Consider the following 13,449-nt stretch of genomic DNA (forward strand, 5'->3'; position numbering starts at 1 on the left):
ATAACTTAAGGAATAAATTTTACAGAAGAAAGGCTGGAATGGAAAGCAGCTTGAGGCAGCGAGATCAATTAAGAGACTATTGCCTCAAAAGACCTTTCTTTTGCTTCAGTATGCAACTCAAGTACTACCTTTTCCCTAAATCTTCTGCTTATTTCCCTATCCCCAAATTCCTCATTGCCATTTTCCCCAAGCCATTTTGTATTTATTGTATTTTTTTCTTTTGGATTTATTCTGTATGTCTTTATGTAGTTGTCTCCATGCTAGCAAACAAGCTTTTTGAGAGCAGAAATTGTTTCATTCTTTGTTTATCCCAGAATCCAATATAGTTCCTGCGACTTTACCAGAGCAAGTTAAGTTAACTCAAATCAACATGAATTTATTAACAAGAATCAAAGTGCTAAATTCTGGGGGATACCAAAAAAAGGCAAAAACAGAAAGTCCTTGCCCTCAAGGAGCTGAGAATCTAATGGGGAAAATAACATGAAACAACTATGTTCAAACAAGATAAATACAAGGTGAATTAGAGATCATTTCAAAGAGAAAGTATTAGCATTGAAAGATATTAGGAAATCTTCTTACAGACTGGATTTTAGCTGAGATTTGAAGAAAGTCAGGGAAACTAGAAAACAGAAATGCAAAGGAAAAATATTTCAGCCATGATCTACAGCTAGTCAAACTTCACACTCAGAACTTTGGAGTGTTTTTATATGGAACAACAAAAAGAACAAAGTCACTGAATTTTATAGTATGTGGAGGGGATTGAGGTATAAAGATTGGTAAGGTAGGAAGGGATCAGTTTATGAAATACATTAATAACCAAATCCTGAATTTTGACTGGAGGTAATAATGAATCATTGGAGCTCACTAAGTACCGGTATAATATGTTAAGATATGTACTTTAGGAAGGTCAATTAGATAATAATAAAGGTTGTCCTTCATTCCTGAAGAAGACCATGACATCAGAGGAGTTGATGTCATGAAAAGCACATGAATTGGATTTAATGAGTGAAGGAGTGCTATGCTAAGTCACCAGCCTCACTTTCTAGATCCAATGGCTAGATAGGAATATCTAGATCCAATGGCTAGATATGAATCAGGACAACTGGAGATGGCCCTGGATACAAGGCAATCAAGGTTAAGTGCCTTGAGCAAGGTCACATAGCTAATAAAAGTCAAGTGTCTGAGGTCAGATTCAAACTCCTGTCCTCCTGACTCCAAGGTCAGTGCTCTATGACCTGGTCAATTAAATAGTAAAGTGAAGGATGGACTAGAGTGAGGAGAGCTTAAAGTATGGAGAACAGCCAGCAGATTACTGAAATAATCCATATCTATACCAGGTGGTGGTCATATCTGAGAAGAGAAGGGGGAATATAAAGAAATATTGTGGAAGTGGACTTGACAGAACTTGGAAACATTGGATATGGTGGTAAGAGAGTCAAGGATGACACTTAGGTAATGCACCTTGGTGACTAGGAAGATGGTTATACACTTAACAATAATAAGGAAGTTAGGAAGAAGGAAAAGTTTAAGGGGAAAGATAATACAGTTTTGGACATGTTGAGCTTAAGATATCTACAAGACATCTGGTCATCTTTGACTGTTTAATAGGGAGCAAGAGATGTAAGAGTGGAGGTCAGCAGACAGGTTAAGGCTGCTTTAGTAGATCTGAGAATAATCAGCATGGGGTGTCAATTGAATGCATAAGAATTGATCACTCACTAAAATAAAATCAAGGAAGAAGAGGGCTTAGGATAATCTTAAAGGTCACCTGGGCATGATCTAGATGAATTCCAGCAGAGGAAACTGAAAAAGAGCAGACAGGTAGGATGAGAATGAAGAGAGAACAATATTATGAAAACCTACAGAGAAGATGGTGGAGGATGAACAATAAGGTATTTATTAAAGGTTTGTTGGCTGAAAAAAAAAGAATTTTGAAGAAGAATTCTTTTTTTTAGTTCAATTTTTCAGTTGCAAATTCTCTCCTTCCCCTTTCCCTCTCCTCTATTAAGTGGTTCTTTATATATTTGTTCTTTGTATATTGAAATATTTGAGTTGATGAATGTTTATAAAATATATATATTAAAATAAAATATTATTGACAAGTTCTATCATATGAAATTTCCATCAATCAAAGTGTAAATTTACAAAGGGGTAAAAAGCATAGAAATTTAGCCATAAAACAATTTTAGAAGTCATCTAGCTTAACCTATCACCTTAATCAACAACTGTTTCTACAAATCCTGGAAAGCATCTGCCTGAAAACTTCCAATGAAAAAGGGAGCTCATCACTTTGAAAAACCATGGGTTGCACTGTTAAATAGCTCTGTTTTTTAAAGAAGTTCTTCCTGGCAATAAGTTCAGAGTTGTCTTCTAGTGACTTCCACCCACTTCTTTGATTTTTACTCTCTGGAATGTCTTTCTCATCTTCCACAAAACAGTACTTCAAATATTTATAAGATAGTATTAAGCTTATTCTTCATTATATTCTTCCTTCTTTCATTCCAGTAAAAATATCTCAAATTCTTTCTATCTTCCCTATATGACTTAGTTTCCAGAACCCCCATTCATATTGGTAGACTTCTCTAGGATATATTCTATTTTAATCACTGTTCCTTTTAAAATATGATATTGTAAAATAAGCATACTATTTTAGATGAGACCTGATCATTGGATGTGAATCTATGCTTTAATTAGTCTGAAGATTCATCCATGGAAGTAAGAACCTGGTTCTTCCTATCTTGTACCACTCCATCCTCTGGGCAGCCATCTTTAGGAATTGTTGTGGCCAAAGAAAGACATTCATTGACTTATGATCAGCTTTCTTAAGGAGAACCTCTTTGAATTTTGCTAAACTGCTCCCAGGATAAGGCATAAGCTCCTGCCAGGACTGTGGTTGAAGCCTTTCCAAGTTGATATGTCTTGCCATATTGTGTGACAGGCTCGGATGGCATTTGAGTAATCCAGGGAGACTCTGCACTGTAATGAACAATAGAAGAGGTAAAGAATCAGTGGATTACAGTAGACAGAATCTAGTAAGACTTGGACTTGAATTAGATTAATTAAAGTAATTTGACTTCTCTGGACCTCAATGTTTTCAATTTAAAATGAAGGAATTGGACACTGATGACCTCTAAGATCTCTTTCAAATAGAAGTTTATAATTCTATATCTCTATTAATACAACATTAACAATTAACAATATTGGCTAATATTAGACTTACAGTCAACCAAATTCCCCACAATTTTCATTTTTAAGTTTTATTTATATCTTTTTTACAATTAATTAATTTCCTAATAAATTCCACCTCACATTACTTCCTCTGAGTCTGCCATTTTTCAAAGAAGAAAACAATTCATCAAAATCTACAAATACATTCACCATATCTGATAGTTTATAGTGTATACACTATTCTGCAGTCACAGTCACCCACCTTTCCCACTAATGAAATCAGTACATTATTTTCATTTCCTCAGTCTCAAAGTCTTACACACACACACACACACACACACACACACACACACACACACACCCCACACACACTCCTGCTATTAAATATGATTTCCCCATCCTGTGCTTAAGCAATTGATACTTTACTTCTGAATATAGTACCTTATAATTTATTGTAATTACTGAATTGAATCTTGTTAGTTTGGATTCATCCTTCCACTCTATCAGGACCTTTATGAATCCTAATTCTGTCATCTGACTTATTAGTAATTCATTCCTAGAAGCTTTGTGTCATCTGAAAATATGATAAGCATGACTTCATCCAAATGATATAAAAAAAGTTAAAATGCTCCTTCAATGTCCTGTGGCATTTCACTGGAGATCTCCTTCCAAGCTGACAATAATCCATTGCTCAACAACCTGAGTGCAGTTTTTCATCTGAGTAAGACTGTTCCTATAGATATTATTATCAAGTGTATATTCTCCATCTCTTCTACAAAGATATTATAAAAGACTGTCAAATGCCTTGGTAAAACTAAAGTACATTCTATGAACAGAATTCTTCTGACCTACTAGTATACTCACCTCCAATTTGGTGTAACTTTGCCTATAATTCATTTAATATGAATAAATTCAATTTAGTTCAGCAATTAATTTTTCAACTTCCTCTCCTGTTCTCATTGCACTCTGCTAGACTCTGGGGCAAATATAAAATTTATATAGGAAACCACAATTTCCAACATTAACTTTATAATAAGGGATATGAAACACAACTATTATAACTGCTTTAAGATTTAAGAAGATGTAACTGGGGACTTGAAAAGAGAGATGGGCTTGGAATAGTCATTGTGGGGAATGAGATAAGAAGGGATTTGATAAAAGCCAATTCCATTTTCCAGTTAACAAATCCATAAATTGACTTCTAATGGAGCTAGGATCACATATGAGAACACGGAAAAACTATGCTAAATTTAAAGCATTCTGTGGGAAAAGGGGGCACAAATTTATCTAACACCTACTATATACCAGGCACCATATGATCTCATTTGAGCCTCAGAATAACCCTTTGAGGTAGATGCCATTATTATCCCCAGTTTACAGTAGAGGAAACTGAAGCAAACAGAGACTAAGTGACTTGCCCAGGTTTACAGAGCTAGTAAGTGTCCAAGGCTAAATTTGAAAGCAGGTCTTTCTGACTTCAGGTTCAGCATTCTAATCACTTGAACCATCTAAGCTATGGTTTAGTACCTATTCAAAAACAGTTCAAATAGTTCTAATTGGGTTGTTTTGGTTTTGTTTTTTACTTTTCCCTACTAGCCAGAAGACATTTAAAATTAATTTGAAACAAAAGACATTTAATCAAGTAAAATAACAATTAAATGAGGGGGAAACCCAGTCTATGCACAATCAATGGCTTACACGTAGAGAATACATGATCAGAACACATGAAGAGCAGGAATCATTTGGCCAAGAAGTTTTATGTGACTGGGTTACATAGGGAAGGCGCAAACCACTAGCAAACTTCCCTCCAACTGACCATATGAGCTTAGTTCTCCATTTCCCTCTCTCTACCAACAGGGACACAGACAGAGTTCTGATCCAAGATTCTACCCTCCTGAGAAATGCGGGGAAAAAAATGAGACATAAATCCCAAGGGGAAAAATTTGCAAGGAACTTACACTAAATCATGAATGGAGAGAAGAGAGGAAGGGAAAGTTGTTCTCCATAATATAGGCATGGACATCTGGTTCATCTAGCCCTGCATTCAGCTGTATGGAGTTGTTTATCCATGCCTCTATAAAGGAGGTGGGGATGGAGAAGGCCAAACAACCCATAAAACAGAGAATACATAATTGATTAGATGAACAGCTTAGACTCTGAAATTCATTAGTTTTCACTTTCAGTCTGGGTCAATTAACCCCAATTCTCTGTACCCTGGCTATGTCCCCTTTCCCCACTGACTCCAATTAATAGAACTCCCTAGTAACTTAATTTGATATAGTTTTTATATAATTTGGTATTGTTCCCACTAACTCCAGGTCTAGGTGGGTTTTTTTTGGACAGTTTCCTTTGCTGTCCTTGCATCCTCTTTCCCTGAATTAAAGCTGTTAGCTGCCTCCAAATACACTGGGTTTAGAGTGAATTCAAGTCTTAAGTCTGTCATTTACTATATGACCATAAATAAATCACTTTATCTCAATGGGCTTCAGTTTCCTCATCTGCAAAATGGACTTATGTTATAGTTTCATCACATCCAACTCTTCATAACCCCCCATTTGGAGTTTTTTGGCAAAGATATTGGAATGGTTTATCATTTCCTTCTCCAACTCATCTTACAGAATAGAAAACAGCAAGCAAGGTTAAGTGACTTGCCCAAGGTCACATAACTAGTAGGTGTCTGAGGTCAGATTTGAACTCATATTATCCAGACTCTAGATCCAGTGCTCCAGCCACTGCATAATTGAGAAGCTCCTAACTGGGTATCTCTAAAGTCCCTTCCAGCTTTGGGTCTATGTTCCTATGTTCCTATGTTCTCTAGTTGTCTTCTATTTTATCTCAACTATATCATTCAAGTCTCAACATGTCAGGGATTTCTGGTTGGTCTTCAGCTTCTCCTATTAGTCAGGAAAGTTTTAAAATATTCCCTTTATAGCTCTAAAATGAATAAAACATCCTACAGCAACTCTTGTGACCCTCCAAATAAAACAAACCAAGCTCCAAGAGTGATGTGTGGCCCTAGAGGCAAGTCACTTAAGGGGGTAACAACAGAAATATGGAGCCATCACTGAAGAGGAAAATACATGGCTTTGAAAGAAGGCATCAGGGTCCACTAGTTTTCTTCCAATGCTTTAGACTCTTACTAGCAAAGATATTAGACAAGTCATTGAATTTGGAACCTCTGTTTCTTCATTTATAAAAACAGGATGACAAAAGTTACCATACAAAGTGAGGCTCAAATAGAATAATGTATGTAAAGATCTTTGCAAACCTTAAATCAGAATATAAATATCAACTTTTATAACTATTATCATTGTCATATACTCATTCAACAAATAATGCTTATTAATATGTAAATTCCTTTAGGACAGAAACTGTTTTATTTCTGTCTTTGAATTTTTACACCTAGAACAGAACCTTAGACATGATGATGATGATGATGATAAAGATAATGATGGTGATGATAAAGTTAATAATGATGATGACAATGATGATGATTCTCAAAACTTTCAGATTTAAGGCTTGAAAAACTCTGTACATAAATTTTATCAATAAGGACTATGAGAAGATGATATCATTTTAGGAAACGATGAATCCCAGATTCCTGATAAACACCTCAGTAAAGTTCTTAAGAGTCACCAGAAAGAACAATGATCCCGAAAACCAAAGCGAAACATCTTATAAGCACTTCCATTTAATTCAGAACTCTACAAATACTTCCAGAATCCTGGAGAACCTAGAAGTAGAAATAATCCAATACATATTTACACACACACACACACACACACACACACAAAAACACACACACACACATACACACACACACACAGAGCACAGGAGACAGTCTAAACAGCAGAGGAGACAATGTAGATCAAAATTCAAATAACCCTTCCAGAAGCACAACTGAAAAGAGGGCCAAACTAGTTCCCAGGCAGCCCAATAAGCTCCCAGCCCTGCCAGAAGCATAGCAGGAGCAAGGGTAATCTAGCTCACAAACCCAAGAAGCACCACCCAGACAGTCCACACCACTGTCACAATAGGATAGCACCTAAACACCAATAGTCTCATAGAAGACCTATTGCTCCTATTATTAATAAAAAATTTATTAATCAAAATCTGGTTGGAGTCTGACAGGCTCATATAAGGTGATAATAATATTAATTAATTTAATAATTATAACCACATATTAATTTATTTAATAGAATTATAAGGAATGTATAATATAATTAATCAATATAATGATTAAGAACTATATTAATAGCAATAAAAAATATTGATAATAGCCAGCATTTATATGGTGCTTTAATGTTTACAAAGAGCTTAACAAATATTATATAATTTTATCTTCCCAACAACTTTGTGAGATAGGTGCATTATTATTCCTATTTTATAGATGAGGAAACTGAAGCTGAAAGAGGTTGAGCGATTTGCCTCAGGTCTTCTTGACTCCAGATGTAGAGCTCTATCCCCTTTACCACCTAGAAGGAATCAAGATCACAATCAAGATGTACTATCAGGGTGCCTAGGTAGTGCAATGGATAGAGCACTGGCCCTGGAGTCAGGAGTACCTGAGTTCAAATCTGGCCTCAGACACTTAATAATTACCTAGCTGTGAGGCCTTGGGCAAGCCACTTAACCCCATTGCCTTGCAAAAAACCTTAAAAAAAAGAAAGAAAATAGTGTGGGGTGGTTAGGTGGCACAGTGGATAGAGCAACAACTCTGGAGTTGGTAGGAACTGAGTTCAAATCTGTCCTCAGACACTTGATAATTAGCTAGCTGTGTGACCTTGGGCAAGTCACTTAACTCCACTGCCTTGCAAAAAAAAGCAATGAAAATACACTATAGACTGAGAGAAGAACAAGAAACAAAAACAGAAGGGAGCAACTCAGCAATAAATTCATATAAAGTCTTAGGAAAAATAATATTCTGGCCACAAGGCCTACCAAAATGCCTAGAAGAAAGTAAATAAAAGATACAAAATGTAACATTAAATGAAATTATGGCCAGAGCAGAAAGAACAAGAATTGTTGGTGTAGAAATACATTAAATTCAACAGGGAATGGTCAGAAGAAGTTTATAGTGGAAAGATAGGATAGATGAGAGAGAAGTTAAAAGCAAAACAAATTCTAATATTGGAGGCAGAGCATTAGGAGAATTAAAAGGAAAAAAAGGTAAAAAATAATGATTGGGGCTGGGACAAGAGGAAGAGGGGCAACATGGTAGGAAATGATTGCTTCAATTATAGATGGCAAGTGTTAAGTAAACTTCTCTACTACCTCCTTTATAAAGAAAGGGACATTTTTGGATAGAGAAAAAAAAGTACAAAAGGGCAAAAAAGAAGGAAGCACTACTTAATAATCATAACTATGAAAGTAAATGGCAAAATGCACTTATAAAATGGAAAAGGATAACAGAATAGATTAGAAAGAAGAATCCAACAATATGTTATTTATAAGATACATAATCAAAACATAAAGATTCACAGAAAGTTAAAATAAGGGGCAGAGCAAACTCTATTATGCTTCAAATTAACTAAAAAATATTAATTTCTTCAAAAAAGGTAACAATAAATATAAAAAATGGCAAGCAGAAAAACCACATTGTCCTTAAAAACACTTTAGATTACAAATTAATATTGATACTTAATACATATGCATCAAATGTATTTAAATACTTAAAGGAAAAGTTAATAGAATTTCTGGAAGAAAGAAAATGTGAAAGCCTAATAGTAGAAGGCTACAGTATACCTTCTTCAGATATAAACAAATATATCCAGAAAGAAAGAGAGAGAGAGAGAGAGAGAGAGAGAGAGAGGAGTCAAAGATAAGAATAGAACTTTTTAAAATTTAGAGATGTTAGACCTCTGGTGATTGCTAAATGGGAATATAAAGAACCATATTTCCAACAGTGCCTGGCATCTAAAAGAAATAACTATGTATGGGAGCTTTAAAACCTCATGGATGCAGAAAAATGGAAGTACCAAACACATCTTTTACTAACTAGAGTGCAATAAAAATTACATACAACAAAGGGTCAGGGGAGAAAGGATTAAAAATTAGTTAAAACTAAATAAAATGGTGGCTCAAGAACAGATCATAGAGATATTAGAAGATTTCATCCCCAAAATGACAATGGAACAACATACAAAACTTAAGGGATGAAACAAAGTTAAGGGGAAATTTATATCTCAAAAAGAAACAAAAGAAAGAAAGAACAAGTCAGTGAATCTGGCATGCAAAAGAAAAGTAATAAATAAAAAAATGCCAATAAAAGATCAAACTCCCAATAAAACAATTGAAAAATCAAAGAAGAGGTTTTTAAAGACTGAAAAACAAAACACTATAGTTAAAAAACCTATATAATTAACAATCTGTCTTTTTTTTAAAGATTTTATTTTGAGTTTTACAATTTTTCCCCTAATCTTACTTCCTTCCCCCCACCTCCCACACAAGGAAATTTGCCAGTCTTTACATTGTTTCCATGGTATACATTGATCCAAATTAAATGTGATGAGCGAGAAATCATATCCTTAAGGAAGAAACAAAAAGTGTAAGAGATAACAAGATCAGACAATAAGATATCAGGTTTTTCCCCCCTAAATTAAAGGTAATAGTTCTTGGTCTTTGTTCAAACTCCACAGTTCTTTCTCTGGATACAGATGGTATTTTCCATCGCAGACAGTCCCAAATTGTCCCTGGTTGTTGCACTGATGGAATGAGCAAGCTCATCAAAGTTGAACATCACCCCCATGTTGCTGTTAGGATGTACTGTGTTTTTCTGATTCTGCTCATCTCACTCAGCATCAGTTCATGCAAACCCCTCCAGGTTTCCCTGAATTCCTGGCCCTCCTGATTTCTAATAGAACAATAGTGTTCCATGACATACATATACCACAGTTTGCTAAGCCATTCCCCAATTGAAGGACATTTACTTGATTTCCAATTCTTTGCCACCACAAACAGGGCTACTATGAATATTTTTGTATAAGTGATGTTTTTACCCTTTTTCATCATCTCTTCAGGGTATAGACCCAGTAGTGGTATTGCTGGATCAGAGGGTATACACATTTTTGTTGCCCTTTGGGCGTAGATCCAAATTTCTCTCCAGAAAAGTTGGATGAGTTCACAGCTCCACCAAACAGTGTAATAGTGTCCCAGATTTCCCACAACTCTTTCAACATTGATCATTGTCCTTTCTGCTCATATTGGCCAGTCTGAGAGGTGTGAGGTAGTACCTCAGAGATTCTTTAATTTGCATTTCTCTAATAAGTAATGACAATCTGTCTTTTAAAAAGAAAAAGGTAAACTAAATTCTTTGAATCAAAAATGAAAATGCTAAGTTCACAATTGAAAATGAAATAAAGTAAGCTATCAGAAATTATTCTTACTATCATTAGGTATTATATAAGTGCTAAATATTTAAAAAGGCAAAAATAATAACCAACTCTGACTTTGCTCTCAGAAAACATACATTCTAAGGGAGGGGAAACAATTAAATATATAGGTATATACAAAACATTTACAGAGCAGATTAAGGCACTATGAAAGGAGAAAGCATTAGGAAAGAGCAGGAAAAGTCTCTTGAGTAATAGAGGATTTGAGCTAAGTCTTGAAAGAAGACAAGGAAACTAAAAGGTGGAGATAAGAGAGAAGAACATGCTATGTATGGGAAACGTCTAATGCCAAGTCATAGAGACAAATATAGTGTCATGTTCAAATAACTATATAAATAGACCAGTGTACTTGGATTGTAGAATGCATAGAGAGAAGTAAGGCATAAGCAGGTTAAACGGGTAAGAAGAGTCCAGATTATGAAGAATTTTAAAAAGCAAACAGAGGACTCTACCTAGTCCTAGAGTAACTGGGATTCACTGGAACTCATTGAACTGGGGGATGACATGAGTAGGCCTAGGTTTTAGGGGAAAATCACTTTGGCAACTGAGTAGAGGATAGCCTGGAGTGGGGAGAAAGTTTAGTCAGGGAGACCAATTGGAAGGCAATTTAAATAGTTCAAGAATGAGCAAATAAGAGCCTGTACCAACATAGTAGAAATGTAAAAGGAGATTAGTCACAACTTGAAAAGGAAGACGGACTAGAAGATGTTAAGTCATTAGTCCAGGGTCACAAAGTTAGTATCTAAGGTCACACCCAGCTGCCTCAAGAAGTCAAAAGTAAAATAGTATAATTAGAGATATGTTGGAGCTGCCTCAAACCAGCTCCCAGAAACTAATTGTTAACATTTCAATGGTAATCATTTACACCTTAAAAATTATCGAATACCACAAAACTGGGATTGGTTTATTATTTTGTTGATTACCTAGACTTAAGCAAGTAATGTTGAAAATGTTAATAATGCATATTAAATTTAAAAGGGTACCATGCACATAGTTTTCTCCCCAGAGAACTGGTTAACATTTACCAATATACCATTGAGAATAATAAATAATAATAATAATAATAATTAATAATAAATAATAATATAATAATAACACATGGAGCTTACATTTATATAACTCTTAACAACTTTGTGAGATAGGCAAGACAACTAGGATTATCTCTGTTTTACAAATAAGGAAACAAGCTCACAGGGGTTAAAACAACTAGTGGTATATCTAAAGATGTCAATCTCTATTCTCTCCACCAATGAAGTTGTCACAAAGTCCCCAGAAGGTATCAAAGTAGAAATGCACCTTGGGCTGACTCAGAAAGGTCTTGTCATCAAAAATTTACCAATGTTAGAAGGCTGATACCTCTCCATTTCACCCAGCAGACAGGGTTAGGGTTAGCCACAGACCACAAGATGACCTGGAGGTTTGGAACTGAGATTCACACAATTTCTCTACATATCACAAGCTATATCTGAGGAGAAACTTACTTATTTTTAGGGAAGGCTCCCAGGAATCTGGACAGTGCAACAAAGCAAGGTAAGAAGCGTAGGTATGGGGGCAACTAGGTGGAGCACTGGCCCTGGAGTCAGGAGTACCTGAGTTCAAATCCGGCCTCACACACTTAATAAAGACCTAGCTGTGTGGCCTTGGGGAAGCCACTTAACCCCATTGCCTTGCAAAAACTAAAAACAACAACAACAACAAAAAAGCAGAATTTGAAAAAGAATAAACATTAAAAAAAAGAAGAAGAAGAAGCTTAGGTATGAGTTCACTCTCCAAAAGCAAGTGATGCTACTGCAAGGCTTCCCAAATCAGTTAGACTTAGCCCCATCTGCAATAAAGTCTTCCTTCGTCTACACACTGACCCTATACACCTACACAGCAGCAGCAGCTTAATGGGAGCCTGCTGAGTGTCTTGATGGTGAGCCTGGCTTTAGTGCTGATAAGGTTTATGACAAAATTATAGGATTTAGAACTAGAAGAAGTTTTAAATATCATCTGACACTCCCATTTTACAGATAAAGAAACTAAAGTCAAAAGTGATAAGGAGTAGGTCTCTGCTGACTCTAAATACACAACTTATTTTTTTAACTGCATTATGCTGCTTCTTAAGAGTGGAACAGTTTCACCTCATCATCCTGTATTGTCACCCTCCTATCTACCCCCTCAAAGGGTCCTTTCTCCTCCTTATTCCTCCATTTCTTTCCAATATAATTATTTTTAAAACCCTTTTTGTTATCAAAATAACATGCCAGGTACATCCTGGGTATTAACTACTGAGATGCAGTTCTTAAGAGAGAAATCCTGCCACTAGATTATAGATTTAGAACTGCAAGGGACTTTTGAAGCCAATGGGTTCCATTTTATGTTGGAGAAGTCTAGGCACAGAAGTTAAATGTCTAGTCCAAGGTCACCTTTTTTTTTTAATGACAGGGGCAGGATTTAAACTTAAGTTTTTCTAAGTCCAAGTCTAGCGCTTTATTCATTCTTTATACCATGCCTCCTCTCTTTAAAAGTTCAATTGAAAGACCAAAGACCTTTAATTTTAAAAAAAAACCTTTATCTTATTATGTAATTTTGCTATGTCTTATACTTTATTTTTCTTCCTTAAGGATATGATTTCTTTCTCATCACATTCAACTTAGATCAAAGTATACCATGGAAACAATGTAAAGACTAAAAAACTGCCTTCTTTGGAGGGTGGGGGGAGGGAAACGAGATTGGGGGAAAAATTGTAAAATTCAAAATAAATAAAAAAAATTTTAAAAACAATTATTAAAAAAGGTTCAATTGATATTGACTTGATTACCTATTCAAATGTAATCAAACTATAGAGCAGCTAGGTGGTGCAGTGGATAGAGCACTGGCCCTGGAGTCAGGAGTACCTGAGTTCAAA

The 13,449-nt window shown here is 35.4% G+C and overlaps 1 long non-coding RNA gene across 1 annotated transcript in view; it reads right to left on the reverse strand.

Annotated features, from left to right (window-relative positions):
• Nucleotides 1-2,664: 2,664 nt before the first annotated feature.
• Nucleotides 2,665-13,449, reverse strand: part of LOC141493079 (uncharacterized) — a 30,641-nt gene continuing 19,856 nt past the window's right edge. The window contains exon 2 of the long non-coding RNA XR_012470109.1: nt 2,665-2,976. This is a non-coding gene — a long non-coding RNA (uncharacterized LOC141493079). The remainder of the gene's footprint in view (nt 2,977-13,449) is intronic.

The sequence above is a fragment of the Macrotis lagotis genome, chromosome 7 (genome assembly GCF_037893015.1).
Source record: "Macrotis lagotis isolate mMagLag1 chromosome 7, bilby.v1.9.chrom.fasta, whole genome shotgun sequence".
Lineage (NCBI taxonomy): Eukaryota > Metazoa > Chordata > Mammalia > Peramelemorphia > Peramelidae > Macrotis > Macrotis lagotis.